Source organism: Jaculus jaculus, chromosome 11 (genome assembly GCF_020740685.1).
Source record: "Jaculus jaculus isolate mJacJac1 chromosome 11, mJacJac1.mat.Y.cur, whole genome shotgun sequence".
NCBI lineage: Eukaryota > Metazoa > Chordata > Mammalia > Rodentia > Dipodidae > Jaculus > Jaculus jaculus.
In genome coordinates this window covers 63,492,936-63,509,222 of record NC_059112.1, presented here as the reverse complement: position 1 = coordinate 63,509,222, position 16,287 = coordinate 63,492,936, and the positions used below count along the sequence as shown (strand labels likewise).

At 40.7% G+C, this 16,287-nt stretch overlaps 1 protein-coding gene and 1 pseudogene across 1 annotated transcript in view; one reads left to right on the top strand and one right to left on the bottom strand.

The window, feature by feature from the left end:
- Kcnab1 (potassium voltage-gated channel subfamily A regulatory beta subunit 1) overlaps positions 1 to 16,287 on the bottom strand; it is a 516,975-nt gene that overhangs the window by 386,604 nt on the left and 114,084 nt on the right. The window lies entirely within an intron of this gene.
- On the top strand, positions 9,851 to 11,172 carry LOC101594530 (annotated as a pseudogene).

The window sequence follows — 16,287 nt, the reverse complement described above, 5'->3', positions numbered from 1 at the left end:
TTTGGTATTGTGATCACATCCATGTTGTTCAGATGGGGGAATTATCCTGGATTATCTAGATGGATTGATATGACCCCATAAGCTTGTTGAGGAAGCAGGCCCCTTGCTCTGCATTCCTGATTAAAGTGTCCCTGGGTCTTCAATTCCTGAATACACTGCACCTGAATGTGTGTTCGCTGTGCAGAGTGAGTAGGTCACGTCCTTTTTCACTGGCTCTTCTCAGTTCTCTCACCCTGGTAGGTCCCCCTGCACCTGGCTGGGAGAGGCCTGGTCCCTGTGTGGGGGCTGTAGAAGCAGGCCTTTTTTTTCTGGTATCCTGACTGGTCCCTGGGTACCAACATACCTATCCTGAGTCCTAGGGTGCATAGGCTATTGTAGGAGCTGGCCTCTTGTCTCTGGCTCTCCAACTTCCTGGCTCCTTGATCCCTAACCCATGATCCCCATGTACTGAAGAGTATATGCAAATCGAGTGAGTAGGCCAGAGCTCCCAATTCCCTAGGTACCATTGATGTGCCTGTAATCTCCACAATCTACACATCTGATTTGTAACCCATTTGTACATCAGTACACCAATCTGGTTCACATTTAAAACATCCTACAAGGACAAAAACTTGCTTCCTCCTCAATAAAATAAAGCATCTCTCCAAGATGGGTAGACCACAGCAAAAAAAAAAAAAAAAAAAAAGAAAAAAGAAAGAAAGAAAGAAACTCAGAAAACGGAGAGATTTCCACCAAACACGCCTAGTCCCACAATGGAAGCCTTGAATGAAAACTGAGAGAAATAACAGAAATTCAATCTGAAAATGAAAGCACAACAACCAATGAGACCCTGATCCAAAGAATTGCTGAACTGGAAGCGAAGCAAACCATCAAAAAAACAATAACTGTATCAATGAAATTGAACAGAATTGTCTCTTAGAGTGTTCAGTGTTTGGCAGTAGACTTAAGTTGATTGAAGAAAATGTGAGCACCCTCAAAAGAGATATAAATGAATTTAAGGTGAGTCAAGAAATTGAAGATGTCAATAACCAATTGATTAAGCTTAATGAAGACTTGGTCAAATGTAAGAATGAAGTCTAGGAAGCAGCAAGAAAATCAGAACTCGAACCGATGTCATACCTCAAAAAAGAGATAAACACAAAATAACAAACAAATAAAATAACACAACAGAAAACAAAAAAAATCAAATAGAGCTTATATAAACTTTAGACTTTCCATAGATGGATTGATATTACCACAGATTCCTTATAAACAGGAGTTAGAAGTATCAAAGTGAGAAAAAGAAGATTTAAATCAGTTGAAGTCATATACTTTGAACATGGAGAAAGGAGTTTGAAGCCAAAAAAAAAAAAAAAAGTGTAGAAACCTATAAAACCTGGGAAAGGGAAGGGAATGGCTTTCTTCCAGAAGGATATGTTTTGTTTTTAGTTTTATGATTTCCAGAACTGTGGGAGAATAAGTTTGTATTATCCTGAGCTAAAGTTTGTTGAAATTTCCTGCAGCAACCACAGGAAAAGAAGTGGAACAACTTATAGCACAGACCCAGATGGACCAAGTGGCATGTGGAAAATCTCCAGAAAGACTTTAACTGGCTATCTAAGTGGAAGAGACAGTAGGGAGCTGATGGTAGGCTATAGAAGGCATTTGGTGGTGTGGAGCCATTTAAAAAAAATTTTTTTTTATTAACAGCTTCTATAAGTATAGACAATAAACCATGTTAATTTCCACCCTTATTTTCTGCCTGGAGCCATATTTGTTCAGTGGAGCCAATAGCTGGGATGAGACCCTGTTACTCACTGGACAGCTTTGTCATTTGTCATACGTCATTGTGTTCTTCAGAGTGATGACTCCAACCTCACCTCTACCTTCCAAACTTTGTACAAGTTTCTGTGCTAACCAAAGCTAATCACATAAGAGATGGGTTCTGGAAAAAGCCTTAACAGAAATAGTAATTGCAAGTGACACAACAAACATATCTCTAGGTGTTTTCTTGGAAATAGGTCCTTCAATAAAACCTGAAGCCAACAAGCATCACAATATATTTAGAACTTCCAATTACAGCCCTAGAAACAGCTATTCAAGGATTATTATACATCTAGGGAAAGGCTTGACCTATGAAATAAATATCAAAACACAGGAGTAAGGATCAAAAGAGAAAATAGCATAAAACTAAAAAATTGTACAGAGGAGAATACTACAACAAAATAACATCTGATTTTTATGCACACACTATTATTGGTAAGTGTTTTAGTTACATGAACATCCAGATTACAAAAAGGAACTGTTAGACATTTAATCATGCTATCTGAAATGGAAAAAGACAAGGTTGAGAGTTTTCAGAAAGGAGTTTAAAAAAGAAAGAAATGCAAAAGTAGGAAAAGGGACAGAGAAATCATAGCAAAGACAGAAAAATAAGTCAACAAAATAATTTAAGGACATTTTCCAGAACTAGTTTTCATATTGAAAGTGCTCAGCCCACAGAGCACATAGCACAATGGATAACAGCCCATACCAGGTAACTTCATCATGAGGCTTCAGAACACAAGAATCAAAGAAGATTGTATAATCTTTTAGGGATTTACAAACAGTATCAACAACAGGGAAAATACAAGCTGATAAGCACAAGTTTCTTTGTCAGAATTACTTCAATAGTAACCTTGGGAGAAATAAGAATATAGAGGATGTCTTCAAGGTTTTGAAGGTAATTTCCAACAAACAATTGTCTAGCCAATGCATTAATCAAGGGGAAAATAGAGACATTTTCAGATATATAAGGTTTAAAACATTTACTTCTTTAGCACTCTGTGCTTTGTTTTATTAAAATGAAGAAATGTCAAGAAGTTAGGGTTCAGACTACAGGACTGACACCACACCTTTTGAGACCAGAGAGTTTATTTATTAATGGCAGTTCAGTGCAGGAATGCCAGGCAAAGGAGCAGGTGCAGAGAACCCAGAGAATCAGGGGTGGGTTGCAATGCTGCTGGCCCAAAAGCAATAGCCTATGGGGGTGGGGAAGGGAAGCTGTTTGTGAGCTGAACAAGACTGTGACAGATAGAGATAGAGATAGAGATAGAGATAGAGATAGATGCATGGATAAATGATAAGGATTATGAGTGGAAGGTACATATGTATGAAGAAAAATAAAGAGACAGTGAGAAACCAGAGAAGGAAAAACAGAGAGCACACACCTTCAGGAAAGAGGACAATAAAGAGTGAAAGCAAAAGAATGGCATCTGGGCTTTTATATCCATGCCCAGTGATTTGCCCAGTGGAAGGAAGGTCTTATGGAAGTGTAAGTTGGTGCTCAGGGAAGGTGCTAGGATGGCTAGATCTCCTGTTGAGTTGTCACTGAGTAAAGGGAAAGGGGTGATGGGTAGGAAGTTCTGAAATGCTAACATCCTAGTATCTTTGCTTATATAAATAGGATCAAGGCTGGGCCAATGATGGTCTAGGTTCCATTCTCCAGTATCCATGTAAAGACTGATGCACAAGGTGGTTTATGCATCTGGAGTTTGTTGACAGTGGCAGGAGGCCCTGGAACACTATCTCTCTCTCTCTCTCTCTCTCTCTCTCTCTCTCTCTCTCTCTCTCTCTCTCCTCTCTCCTCTCTCTTCTTTCCTCTCTCCTCTCTCTCTCCTTGTAAACAAGACAATTTTTGAAGGGGCAGAGGGGAAGGAAGAAACCTCCTGGGTTCAGAGATGTGATAGGTTTGTCTTCCAATTCTTTGAGCTAAAAATGGGGAGAAGTTGTGCTGGAGGCCTTTCCATTGTACAGTATCAGGGCTCATATCTGTATTCTTGCATCAGGAGGAGAGTAGTATGCTGGGGTATCCTGGAAGAATCAAGTCAGCAGAGAGATAAAGAAGGGTCTATGGATTCAAGAATCAAAAAATGGCCATTGAGGAATTAACAATTGAATCTATTGAAAGGGAGCATGTAATCCAGCAGGCAAATCAGAAACTGAACTGCCACCTTCAGAGAGGTGTTTATGCTGATGGCACTGGAAAGCAGACAGCTAGTTGATGTGAGAGAGCCTTGGCATCTAAGTGGCTATTTTAAAAGACTAATACAGCCCAAAATAATTTTGGCTCTGCACAGGTAATATTTTATTTCTCCAAAATTGCTACAGTTGACCATAGAAGTTCTAGTAACATGGGTGTGACTTCTGAGAACTCCAGCTTTTGGTTCCCTTTCTGCCAAATATCACATGACATTTTGTGTGCTTTGTGCACATGGAAAGTGGCTATCCTACAGAATTTGGAGGCCTTTTCCTAATGTCTGCTATAAATATGATTGAATAGACAGGGAGGCAACACTTCAAGAGAGTGCTATTAGAGCCATTAGGAAAGAAACTCCTGGATTACATTAAATCTACTAGCCATTATGACCTGACTATTATATATCTATATTTGAATGCTTTTGAATGTGACATGACATTTATATCAAGATGATTTAGGAGACTTCCATGTAAGATGGCAGCATAGTAGCAATGCCAAAGCAGCCTAGGGAAGGAAATAAGCATAAAAACAGCAAAATACATTCTTCTATCAAAAAGAAAAGGTATATAAGTTATTATCAACCACAGTAGAGAAACAAGAGAAATTTAGATATTCTAGAATGGGTTAGCCAGTCAGAATTCTGCCAAGTTACCAGCAGCCCCAGTCTACATGCCCACCCAACCACCCAGCCAGTGCAGAGCTGCAGGAGCAGAAACCAGGTGGGAGGATTTTCCATTCACATCAGCCTCATGACATACATAGGCCTGCACTGGAAGTGCTAATCTCTCTTTCTGTGTCAGGGCAGGTTATGTATTACATATTCTTGGTTGGCTTTACCATTCTCAAATAAGCTATATTTAGTGTTGACTATGGTCACCTTTGATGTTCCTTGATTCATAGGGCCTTTGTCTTTTTCTTCTGTAATTATTGGGGTCTGACTTGGCCCCAGGCTGACCTGGAACCCCATTAAAACCAGAAATCTCGACCTCCCAGTTGACAGAATTAAGGGTATGGGATAACACACACCATTCTTAATTTAGGGATAATTTAATATATGTAACCCCATTTTTAAGACTAGATATGGGTTCCTTTCCACTGAGGGGGTCTCTTAGCCTATTGAAAGCTATTGGTTACCCACTGAGGCTGTGTGTGTGCACACCCTGTCAGATTGTTTGCTTTTGAGTAGCTTAGACCTCTGGTTGCTCAGACAGTTGGTATTTTTCCCCAGTAGCTCATGTAGCACTTTCCAACACTAGACAGGCTGACTGTCTGGGAACTGGCTTTCTTCTGAATTCCAGCCAGGTATCTCTGTGCTCTGTGTCAGCAGCATATGATGTCTTCAGCAATAGGGTTTTAGCTTTTGCCTCAGGCAAGTAAACAATTACTTTGACAGAAAGCTGTCTTGATTTGGGGACCTCTTAGGTCTCTCTAATCAACAGCTCAATGTGGGTAGTAACTAATCTCTGGTACTAGGAGTTACAGGTCAGAAACAGAAAAAGAAAAATTCTTTTAAGCTTATCCCACTCTCACCAGAGCACTACTTTTAGGTACTCCCCCTTTACTCCTTTTTTTAAAAAAAATTTTTTTCTTGTTCATTTTTATTTATTTATTTGAGAGTGACAAAGAGAGAAAGAGGCAGATAGAGAGCGAGAATGGGCACGCCAGGGCCTCCAGCCACTGCAGACGAACTCCAGATGCGCGCGCCCCCTTGTGCATCTGGCTGACGTGGGTCCTGGAGAATCGAGCCTCGAACCAGGGTCCTTAGGCTTCACAGGCAAGTGTTTAACCGCTAAGCCACCTCTCCAGCCCCCTTTACTCCTTTTGAAAGTTATATCTTTCAGGCCATCTTTGGGGATACAGGTTTCTATGGTATCAGCTCATTTTGGATTTAATTTTGTGTTTATTTTTCTCCCTCTTCTTCCCCTCCCCCCAAACACTTCCATCTCTATTGTCTGGTCCTTGAGTTGCCTATCAGGCAAGTCAGCAACTTTAGCAGGACCAGGTTAGAAACCTCAGATAAGTGACACCATGTGGCATTTGTCTTTAAGTGTTTGTGGGAATTCACTGAGTATGACCTGTTCCAAGAATGTCCATTTTTCTACAGATTTGATTGTGTCATTTTTTTTCTTACTGCTGAATAGAATTCCATTGTGTAAATGTACCATAATGTCATTATCCATTCATCCAATGATGGGCATCTGGGTTGATTCCAATTCTTAGCTATAATGAATTGAGTGTTATAAGCATGATTGAGAAAATATCCCTGAATTGATGCATGGAGCATTAAGGATAAATGCCCAGTAAGGGAATAACTGGGTTTGTTGGCAGTTCTGTGTTCGTCCTTTTCAGGAATCTCCAAATTGATTTTGATAGTGGTTGTACAGGTTTACATTCCCACCAACAGTGGATAAGGGTTCCTTGTTTCCCACATCCTCACCAACATTGTTGTTGTTAGATTCTTTAATGATTGTCATCCTTACTGGAGTAAGGTAGAATCTCATGGTTGTTTCAATTTGTATTTCCTTAATGGTTAGGGATGTTGAACATTTTCTAAGTGTGTGTTAGCCATTTATAATTCTTCCCCTGAGAACTTCCTATTCAGTTCTCTACCCAACTTTTGGAGTGGGTTATTTGATTTTTTTTTATTGTTCTTTGTAGATTATGGATATTAGGCTTCTGTCCAGGTGAAAATTTCTCCCATTTATCTATTGGCCCTGCTTATGCTATGTTTGTCTGTGCAGAAGCTGTTTAGATTCATGAGATCCCATTGATTGATTGCTTAATTTCCTGCGTTATTGGGGTTTTGTTTGGGAAGTCTTTCCCCACTCCTATATCATGGAGAGTGCCACCTATTTTTTCCTTCCAGTAGGAGATTTTCAAGTATTATACTGAGATCTTTAATCCATTGGGACTTGATTTTGTGTATAGGGAAATGAGTGGGTCTAGTTTAATTTTTCTATATATGGCCATCCAATTTGTCCAATACCATTTGTTGAAGATGCCATCTTTTCTCCAGTCTACATTATTGGCATCATTGTCAAAGATAAAGTAGCTGTAGTTACTTAAGCAAGGATCCAATTTTTTAATTCACCCTGTTAACTTTTGTCTTTGGTGGGTGAGTTATGACCATTAATATTTAAGGTTATAACTGTGAGGTTCGATTTAATACCTGCCATGTTGAGATGTTTTGTGGGGTATGGTATGGTGCTTTCTTGTGTTTTGTAATTTTTTGAGACTAGTATATTTTCAGTTATTGTGATCTTCTTGTTGGCTCTTGAGATTGGTCATTTGACACTTCTATATGGAGTATTCACTGAAGTATTCTATTTAGGCTTTGTGTTCATATAATCATAGAGTTGATATTTTCATGGAAATATTTCCTTTCACCATCTTTGTTATTGTTGTTGTTGTTGTTTTGCTCTGATTTGTTGTTTTCTGAGGTTGAGTTTCACTCTAGCCCAGGCTAACTTGGAATTTACTAGGTAGCCTCAGGGTGACCTCTAACTCATGGTGATCCTCCGATCTCTACCTCCCGAGTGCTGGGATTTCACCATCTATTAGGAGGGATATATTTACTGGGTAGAGTAGCTTGGGTTGGAAGCCATAGTCTTTTAGACTTTGAAGTGTTCTATTCTAGGCCCTTCTGGCTTTCAGGATTTCTATTGAAAAGTTTGATGTAATTCTGATGGAATTGCTTTTGTATGTAGTGAGTTGTTTCACTCTTGCTTTTAGCATTCTCTTTGTTTGCATTGCTAAGAGTTTTAACTATAATATGCCTTGGAGAGTTTTTTCTTTGTTCGTGTGTTTGGTGTTCTGTGGGCTTCTTGTATCTGGGTGGGCCTTTATGTTGAGAGATTGGGAAATTTTTCTTCAATAATTTTGTTGAATATGTTCTCTATGCCTCTGTCCTAGATTTCCTCTCCTTCTTATATATCCATTATCTGGATGTTTGGCCTTTTTAGGCTATCCCACAGTTTCCTTGTATTCAGTTCACTTGATTTTTTTGAACTTAGCAAAGTTTTTTGGCTTCCTGATCAATTTCTTCTGTCTTATCAGATGTTCTGTCTTCCACATGAGTTAGTAAGGGGTTCTAGAGAGGTTTTTATAATCTTTGTTTGATTTTTGTATTATGTTGTGTTATTTTGCATTGTGTCTATCTCTTTTTTTGAGGTAGATTTTCAGTTTGAGTTCTGATTTTCTTGATTCTTCCTGGATTTCATTCTTGCATTTTATCAAGTCTTCCTTAATCTTAATCAACTGGTTATTGAGGTCTTCTATTTTCTGACTCACCTTCAATTTACTTATATCTCTTTCAAGGTTCTAACATTTTCTTCAATCAAGTTAAGCCTACTGCCAAAAGCTGAATGCTCTAAGAGAAAATTCTGCTCAATTTCATTGATATGATTTTTTTTTATGCCAGGCCAACAATTCTTTTGATCAGGTTCACATTGGTTATTGTGTTTTCATTTTGGGATTGAATTTTTGTTGATTTCTCTATGATCTCATTGGAGGCTTCCATTGTGGGACTAGGCATCCTTGGTGGAGATCTCTGAGTTTTCTGACTTTTGTTGGCATTTTTGCACTGTGGTCTACCCATCTTGGGTAGATGCTTTATTCTATTGAAGAGAAACAAGTTTTTGTCATTGTAGGATCTTCAGAGGGTGTTCTGTTTTAAATGTGAACCAGATTTGTGTACTGATGTATGATAGAGTTATAAGTACAAATGTGCAGATTGTGGAGATTGAAGGTACATCAAAGGTACCTAGGAACTAGGAGCTCTGGCCTACTCATTTCACTTGCACATACTTTTTAGCACACAGAGACTATGTGTTGGAGAACCAGGAGCCAGGAAGCTGGACAGCCAGAGGCAGAGGCCCACTCCTACAGTGGTCTGTGTACCCTCGGATTTAGGGAAATTGGGATTTGGGTACCTGCCCACCTGGCCAGTTGCTGAGCTGCACCAGAAAGGAAGCCAACTGAGGGGATTTTCCATTCACAGCAGCTTCCTCACATAGTCAAGAAAACTGAAGGGGATGATATCAGCGGCCAGCTGAACATCTGCTGAAGGAGATACAAACGGGATCAGTTCAGCAGTTCTGGTACAACTCCAGCCCACCTATACTCTCCTATCCCCCAACCATCAGGCTTGTGAACCTCTGGAGAACTCATTCAGCTGCCAGCTGCAGGGCATACAGCACATCAGATCAGAACACCAGTGCCATGGTGTGAAACAGAGGGATCAAGGTGGACACTCAGTATTGGTGAGATTGGAGGCCACCCCAAAAGGTAATGTGGCCAAATAAGGAATTCCAGGCTAAAGGAATATATGACAACTAAAACAGCCCTATAGAAAATATTTGGAAGGAATCCTTCACACTAAAGAGAAAGCAAAACACACACATGATGAAACAGAAAAAAACAAATGACTCAAATAACAGTTAAAAAAAAGAGAGTGTGAGATCCGCCGCGGCGCCGCCGGCCAGTGCGCGCCGCCGCTAGCTACCGGCTCTGCGTGGCACGAGCGGGGAGCCTCGCTCTTTCCCACCTCCCCCTTCCACAGCGGCCGTGGTTGGTGGCGGGCGGGCGGACGGGAGGGAGGGAGGGAGCGGAGAGGCGAGCCTCCATGGAGAGCGGCGGGCGCCGGGGCAGAGGCGGCGCTTCCCTCCCGGCCCCCGGGTTCCAGTGATCGGCGTCCTCGTCCACCGCATCGCCGGCGTGCTGGGCGCCCCGACTCGTCTCGGCCCTCGTCGTCGTCGTCGTCCGCGGCGGGGTGGCGGCGGCCGGGTCCCCGCGGCGTCGGTCTCAGCAGCCGGAGCCGCAGCCGCAGCTGCAGCCGCCGGAGCCGGCTGTGTGATGAAGTTGAAGCCCAACCAGACGCGGACGTAGGACCGCGAGGGCTTCAAGAAGCGGGCGGCGTGCCTGTGCTTCCGCGGCGAGTAGGAGGACGAGGCGTTGCCGGTGAGTAGCGGTGGTGCCCAGACCAGTGGATTGTCCCAGGAGAGGGAATGGAGCCTGAAGAGGAGCCTGGCGGTGCTGCTGTGAGGGAAGTTTATGAACAGGCTGGAATCAAAGGAAAATTAGGAAGACTCCTTGGCATATTTGAGCAGAATCAACACCGAAAGCACAGAACATATGTTTATGTTCTTACAGTCACTGAAATATTAGAAGATTGGGAAGACTCTTAATGTAGGAAGGAAGAGGGTGTGGTTCAAAGTAAAAATGCCACCAAAGTTCTCCAGTGTCATAAATCTGTCCATGCAGAATATCGGGTAAAAGTGAAGCTGGGTTGTTCTCCAGCCAATGAAACTCCACAGTTGCCTCCCTTCCAGATGCCAATGTTTTGTTTGTGACTGCTGCACAGACCTCTGGGGTGCCATCTAGTGTAAGATAGAGAGAATGGGGAACCCTCCCCTCCCAGGTCCTGTCACTTTCCTTGTCCCACATCTGAATGCTGCTGGCAGACCATCTGAATTTGCCATGCAAGGATTTCAGTTTGCATGTATTTTTAAGCAACAAGACTGTAAAAATAGTGTAAGAAGCCAAAGCCATGTGGATGGAATTTTTTTAATGCCTTAATTGCACCCTCTATATTATTTGGGGTTTTTAATGAGCATTTTTCACTTTTTATGGTTTATTTCACCAGATTGAATTGCTTGTGGGTATATATTCTCCTTAATTTCTCATTCACAGCATCAACAGACACACCAAATCTTTCTGTAGTGAGAATTCATAAGATATTCTTGGTATTAAAGACATTTCCATCCCAAAACTTGGTTTTAAGATTAGTCAGTTTGTGAACTGCAGATTCGGGCTATTTTTTGTATGGTCCAATTGCTTTGAAAAGAGCTGCTTTTTTTAGGAGCTGTTGACTGAATGTTCACAACTGGTATTATGTCACTGTGAACCTAGTATGGCTATCTCCCCTAAAATGTATTTGTAATTCAACATGATATATAACTATAGAGTTGGTAATTTTTAGGAAAATATTGCTAGCAAAACGCATGTAGTAACTACATCTCATCCTGAAAATTATTCATGCAATTATTTCGCATGCTGTTTGTTGCCAATTCCTGTTTAAATTCCTTTTATGTGGATGGAATACCTTAGGACCCAACAGCCTTCAGTATAAATGGCACTTAAAATGCATTTCCAGTTTTCTAATTTGGTGACACTTTTAAGTTTTTTTTGTTTTTTTTTTTTTTAACCAGTAACAGAATTGTACTGTAGCCTTGGGATGGCTGCATTACAGTTAACTAGAAGAGGCCTTCCTGTTCAGCTGCTAGAAGCCTGAGATTTGAATGTCTCCTGTCTTCTAGGGGGTCAGTGCTGGGTACCACCTGACAGCACTGACATGCGCTAAGGGTTGTTTCATGTTACACTTGCCTCTACACATACACAGAATTGACTGTCACATGGAAAGTATCTAGGTACCTGGTCTAAAACTCACACTCTTTAATGAGGTCACAAACGAAAGGGGTGGGGGAAAATCCCTTGAAATGCAGGGTGAGGAGAGTGAAAGATCATTTTTTATGAAGACATTGTTAGCTTTTTGTAAATACCACTGTACCTGGAAAGCATAAAGTAGAAAGGTAAGTAAAGACATTTGTTCTGTAAGTTGTTAAAGTATAATTAATGCTAAAAATACTCCTTAAACTTAAGGAAAATTGGTGCCATTTTGAAAATGAAATCTTGTGCCATAAATGCAGCTGAACTAAATAAAAATATTAGTCCACAAACTAATGCTGTCAAAGGAATGAGTATATGTTAAATTATGTTGTATAATCAACCATGGCCATCCAGAATTTTTATATTTTTCTTTGTACAGAGGTTATGTATTCTGGATGTTTTTTAGAAAAGGAAACATTTTAAGTCCTACATATTGACTTTACCAGTCACCAGTGGGATAATTTTTTTCTCCGTAATCCCTGAAATTTCTCTAAATTACATACTTAACATAGAAACTGGATTGTTTTGTATATAAGACTGCTTCTACCTTAAACGCTTTCACAAGTATGTAGTTTCTTGTACATGATATTCTTAGAGATAATAGTGCATGAACTCATTTTATAAACTCTCAGGCTGAATTGTCATGTAAAATATGTACAGTATTAATGTCAACCATCTCTTAAAAGCTAGCCTATAAATATTGTTGTATAATTTCTCTGGTCAGAAACATTTGGACTAAGTAGTGCCACTTGGGTCAGGTTTTCTTCAGTGCCATTTAGCAGACAGTCTTAGTCTATGCAACTAGCAGAATGTCACTTTCAAACTTCACATCAGGGGTTCTTTACTGTTGTGGAGCCCAGTATATAGCAAAATTAGTGGGACAGCCCTAAGGACAGTTATTCTTAAAGAAAGCCAACATTTCAGGCTAAGTAGTTGGATGTACTACATAATGTCTACTATCTCAACCCTCCAAAGTTTGTAGTGTTGAGACTGTTATTTGTGAGGTAGGTGAATAAAATTGGGCAGCTAAAATTTCGAGTTCCATGTGCCTAAGAAAAAACCAGAAAACAAGTTATTGTAAATTGACCCTGTCTGTGGTTTTTGTAAAGACATTGTAAAAAACCAAGCACATGCCATCCAGTTATTACCAAACATTGTTGTATAAACCAGAAAAGCTGAAGAGAAATGATTGTTGTGCACACTGAATTGCTTTGCATGGTCTCATTTGAGATGGTCTCATTCTAACTGATGTAAGAATCTTGACTTTTTTACCTTTGAAAACATCAAATAAAAATGGAAACATGAAACAAAAAGAGAGTGAAGGGAAGCACTACAAAACAAGAAGAATAGTGAGAATAAATACATACTTTTCAAAAATAACTCTTACTATCAATGGCCTCAATGCCCCAACTAAAAGACAAAGGCTTGCAGATTGGATTAAAGGGCAGGATACTGCTCTTTGTTGCCTCTAGGAAACTCATCTCTCAATAAAAGGTGGATGCTATATTAGGCTGAAAGGATGTAAAATGGTATTTCAAGAAAATGGGCCTAGGAGACAAGCAGGTATTGCTATCCTAATATCTGACATGACAGACTTCAAACAAACATTAGTTTACATTGATTAAAGGAACACTCCGAAGGGGGACATTACAATCCTAAGAATATATGCACCTAACATGGGAGCTCCCAGTTTCATCAAACAAACACTATTAGACTTCAGGTCAAAGATAACACCAAACACAATTGTAGTGGGCGACTTCAATACCCCACTCTCATCAAATAACAAGTAATCCTGGCAAAAATTAACAGAGAGACATCTGGATTAAATGATGTCATGGAATAATTGGATATAACAGATATCTACAGAACATTCCATCCAAATTCTACAGAATACACATTTTTCTCAGCAGAACATGAAACATTCTCTAAAATAGACCATATATCATGTCACAAAGCAAATCTTAAAAAATACACCTAATCATGCTGCAACTCCTGGGAAGGAGAGGCAAGGCATTAAGGCGTCACTGGGTCTTTTAGAGGAGATAAATTTCTAAAAGATTGCCAGTGGGAGGGTGCAGAGGGGCACAAAAGGAATTCGCCTAATTCCCAGGCTCTGGGGTAATCCACCAATCCCCCAATCCTCCCAAGCAGCCATCCTAGCCAGAGTCCCAATCTCAGGCTACCCTCACACTAACTACAAGCAAGGAGATCCAGGCCAGTAATTCCACCTGTGCCACTGGACACAGATGATCACAGAAATCCACCTCCATCTCCACATATGCATCCTCAGTCCTCCCCCCACACCTCCACCTCGCATCTTCAGATGCCCCACAACTTTGATCCCTCCCACTCCACATGCTCACCCGCAAATTCAGACTAGTCCACTCTGCCGTGCCTCACCCTCTCTCCATTTCGACCTGCCCTGCTCAGCCTGGTTCACCCCCACAACTTCAGACATGCTGGACCATGCCACTACTCCCTGCTACTTCCGACCTGCTCTGCTCATCCCCCCCCCCCCACACACACACCCACAACTTCAGACACACTTGGCCCTGCCCCTTTTCCCATGATTTCAGAACTTCCTTGCTCTACCCAGATCCCCTGGCAACTTCTGGACCACTCAGCCCTGACCCACTTCCCCACAACTTTGGTCCTGTCCCACTCGGCCCTGCCCATTCCATCAGTTTGACCCACCCCACTCGGACCCACCCCCACACAACTTCCGACCCACTCAGCTCTGCTCTGACCCACCTGCTCCACTTCAACCAGCTCTGTTTGGCCCTTCCCACACGCTGTGACTTTGGACCTGCTCTCCTCCAACGGGTTTTGCCCCTACATGACTTCTGACCTCATAGCTCTTCCCAGATACAGCAGACACTTCAGATCCACTCAGCTCCCGCCCCCGCACCTGTCTCTGCATGGGCTAAGGGGGCACCACTTCCCCACCCATTGCAACCACAGTCCCATTCTCCCTGCTTCCACACTGTGATGGATAGACCACAATGCAAAAGGAACACCATGAAAAATCAAATGCAAGTAAATCCAATAAGATCTCCCATTCCTACAATGGTAGTCCCCAATCAAAACATAGAAGAGACAATAGGATCAGAACCCCAAACTGGAGCAATGCAATCCTGACCAAGCTATTGGTAGAACTTCCAGAAAAGCAACAAAGGACAGATAATCATGTGGATGCTGCCATCACCTGTCTAGACCTAACAGATAAGAAAATGGAAGTGATCCAAAGAAAGTTAAAGGATATGAAAGAAAGTGAAGAAAAAAAAAAAAGAGGGCCTAAAAAACCAGCTGGCCACACTAAATAAAGACATTAAAAAATGCAAGGAGGAATTCCAAGAAGCATTAAGAAAATCAGAAATGAAAATTGACAAGTATATAAACCATACATGGAAAAGTAGAGAAAAAGAAAATCTACATGAACAAGCGCAATACTCTTCAGAAGCTCTCAAGAATAAAGTCAGCCATGTGGAAGATAGAAACTCAGATCTGGGAGACACAACAGAAGAAACATTTCAAGAATGCAAAAGTTTCATTAACTTCAAAGATTTCCTGTGAACAGAACATGAGGGAAATGTGGGATACCCTTAAACATCCTAACATTCAGATCATGGGAATACCAAAGGGGAAGAAATTCAGACCAAAGTCATGGAGGATTTATTTAACAAAATAATGGAATAAAAATTTCCTACTCTATCAAAAAAAGAAAAAGAAAAAAGGAAAGGTCCATCAAGATACAAGAAGCTAACAGAACTCCAAACAGATTAGATCAAAGAAGAAACTCTCTAAGACATATTGTCATTAAGATTCCAAACATTGACATCAAAGAGAAAGTCATAAAAGCAGCTAGGGGAAAACAATACATCATGTTTAAAGGTGACCCCATCAGAATCACTTCATCCTTCTCAGTGGAAACCCTGAAAACTACAAGAGCCTGGAATGGAACACTGCAAAGTCTAAGAACCTTTGGCTTTCAACCCAAACTATTCTACCCAGCAAAAGTATCCCTCCATAATAAATGGTGAGAGAAAAAACATTCTATGACAAAACTCAGCTTTACAACTACAGGAACACAAACCAAGCCTACAGAGAGTATTTCAGGAAATTTTCCACACAGAAGAATCAATTAATCAACCTCAAATGCCTATAAGAAGCAGATCACAATAACCAAACTCAGAGAAGGCCCAAAAAACCTCAGAGTCCATGAAAACACCAAACCACATAATCCAACATAATATGGCAGGGATCAAATAAAAGCTCACAGTCATTACCCTAAATATCAATGCCTTAGTTCACCCATCAAGATACACAGCTAACAGGGTGGATCAGAAAATTATACCCCTCATTCCATTGTCTTCAAGAAACCCACCTCACCACTAAAGACAGACACTTCCTCATGGTGAAAGGGTGGAAAATGATAATCCAAGTAAATGGGAATAAGAAAAAAGCAGGTGTAGCCATACTAATATAGGACAAAATAGACTTCAAACAAAAATAATCAAAAAAGACAAAGATAGCCACTTTCTACTGATCAAGGGACTACTCCATCAAGAGGATATCACAATCATTAATCTTTATGCACCAAACACAGGTGCACTGGAATTCATAAAACAAAACCTACTTGAAAATAAAACTATCATACTTGGGAACTTCAGTACATCATTATCAGCAATAGATAGATCCTCCAAACAGAAACACAACAGGGAACTGGGAGAGTTCAACAAAACCATAGAACATTTATACCTAACAGACCTCTACAGAACATTCCACCCCAAATCCATGGACTACACATTCTTCTCAGCAGCCCATTGAACATTCTCTTAAAATGA